Below are 2,509 nucleotides of genomic sequence, written 5' to 3'. Positions count from 1 at the left end.
GATTAGACAAACAAGTTCATATCTCTCTCAAGTAAAGTTCAGAACAATATAATGGCTTTCCACAAAACCCTCAGGAACCCAGATTCATTCTGAGTTCTCCTCATTTTTGGAGACTTCCACTTTACAGGTTGGTTCTCCTCCTGTGGTCTCGGTTAGAGGTCCCTCTGCCACATTTCTGTTACAAACAGCAAGAAGGAGGAAGAAGAAAAGAGGTAGCAAAAGGCACACACTGGGTATCTCTTAAGGAAGGTTTTTAGAATCTGCCACATGAACTTCTGTGATCCCATTGATCACATGGCCACCCTTAGCTACAAGAGAGGCCGAGAAGTGTGGTCTTTATTCCAGGTGGCCATTTACCAGCTAAAATTTCTATTACTATGTATATTAGTCAGAATTCTCCAGAGAAACAGAACCAATAGAATGCATTCGCATATGTAAAGAGATTTGTTATGAGGAATTGGCTCACCGGAGTATGGAGACTGGCAAGTCTACACTCTGCAGAGTGGGATAATGGGCTGGAGATCTGGGCGTCAATGCCGCAGTTTCAGTTTGAAGGCCAGTGGGCTACAGCATTCTTTCTTGCTGTCAGTTTTTTTATTCTGTTCAGGCCTTCAACAGGCCTTCATGAGGCCCACCCATGTTATAGACGGCAATCTGTTTTACTCAGGGTCCACTGATTTAAACGCTAATCTCATCCAGAAACACTCTCACGAAACACCCAGAATAATATTTGATCAAAATATCTGGGCACTCCATGGCCCAGCCAAGTTTACATATAAATTAACCATCACGGTATGGAAGAACTGCTACGGCCATGCCACCCTGAACAGGCCCAATCTCGTCTGATCTCAGAAGCTAAGCAGGGTCGGGCCTGGTTAGTACTTGGATGGGAGACCACCTAGGAAGACCAGGTGCTGTAGGCGTAAAAAATAAAAAAAAATAAAAAGTAAGAGATTGTAAATTGACAAGGTCCTTGCAATCTGTGAGGTCAACCAAGGGTTGCCTCGCCTTAAAAAAAAAAAAAAAAAAGCCAGTATGGAAGAACTGCAGATGGCTACTGGGGGACAAGGGCAGATTGTATTTATATTGGTTAACATTGTATTTCAGCAATTTTCACAATACTTGAACAATAATGGTGACCAATGAATACGTGTTAAGTGAATAAGGAACAAAATCAATGTGTGGAGAGGGTTGGCAAAATACTTTCCATAAAAGACCTGAGAGTAAATATTTTCAGTTTTGTGGGCCGTATGATCTCTGGCCCAAGTCTTCAATTCTGCGGTTATAGGTGAAAGCAGCCACAGACAATATGGAAATGAATGAGCATGGCCAGATTTGACCCATGGGCAGTAGTTTGCCAACCCCTGGATCTGAGTTCAGAAGGACCTAACCTCCATTTTATAGGAAACTAGAGTGAATTGGCATGGTCAAGTTTACACATGGGTCTGTGGAAGCAGAACCAGGAATAGATCATAGGTCTCCTAAATCCTCTTTTCGTTTTTAAGACCTAACTTTAAAAAATTAATTTTTGAGGGTCAACAATGTAAAATGAACAACTCCTCCTCTTCAGTCAATATCACAGACCTTGGAAGAGCAGATTGTGTGTGTGTGCATGTGTGTGTACTGTGTATATGTGTTAGGATTATGCGTGTGTATGTGTGGTGTGGTATGGTGTGTGGTATATGCTGCGGTGTGAGGTGTGTGTGTATGTGTGGTGTGTGGTGTATATTGTGGCATGTGGTATGATGTGCTATGTATGGTATGTGGTGTGTGTGTGTGTGTGTGTGTGTGTGTGGTGTGTGTGTGTGTGTATTGACAGCCATGGAGAAGGATCATTACCTCCTGTGGGCCTGAGAGGGCACTGGTGTGCTATGACAATATCATTCCAGCCTCCACGGATTACTTGTCAGAGGAGACAGAAAATAGAATGCCAAATCCATGCCTACCTCCTCCTGAGGTTATCCGTGCCTTAATGGGTGGGTCATAGATTGAGGCCTTGTCATCTCTGTAACTAGTCACACTGAAAAGGATAACAAGTGAAAAGAAGATACCAGGCAAGTGCATGATGGGAAAGAGAAAGCCCAGCCCACTTCCCAGAGCCTTGAGACTCTATAGAAAGCCCGGCTTCTGAAACTATGGCTGCCATGGCTGCGCTGTGGCTCAGTTCTCCAATATAGTAGCCACAAGCCAGGTATGGCTACTGAGCACTTGAAACATGGCTAGCATAACTGAAGAACTGAGTTTTAAAGGTATTTATTTTTGTTTCTTTTAAATTTAAAAATGGATATTTAAGATATTAGAAAACTTTTTAAGTCTTTTGGGAACAACCCACATATGTGAATCTACTTTCAACTGGGTATTTTATGAAATATTTCTGCTGAAAACTTAGGATTTGAATAGAATTTTAAAACGTAGATGGGTGGTGATGGTTTCACAAGCATACGAGTACATCCAAACTCATCAAATTGTATACATTAAATATGTGCAGTCTTTAGATATCAATTATTTC

The 2,509-nt window shown here is 41.8% G+C and overlaps 1 pseudogene; it reads left to right on the top strand.

Annotated features, from left to right (window-relative positions):
• Positions 1–804: 804 nt before the first annotated feature.
• Positions 805–923, top strand: LOC112477946 (annotated as a pseudogene).
• The last annotated feature ends 1,586 nt before the right edge of the window (positions 924–2,509 follow it).

This window comes from Pteropus alecto, unplaced genomic scaffold (assembly GCF_000325575.1).
Source record: "Pteropus alecto unplaced genomic scaffold, ASM32557v1 scaffold131, whole genome shotgun sequence".
Classification (NCBI taxonomy): domain Eukaryota; kingdom Metazoa; phylum Chordata; class Mammalia; order Chiroptera; family Pteropodidae; genus Pteropus; species Pteropus alecto.
The sequence above is the reverse complement of the archived record's forward strand: the minus strand, read 5'-3'. Positions and strand labels throughout refer to the sequence as shown.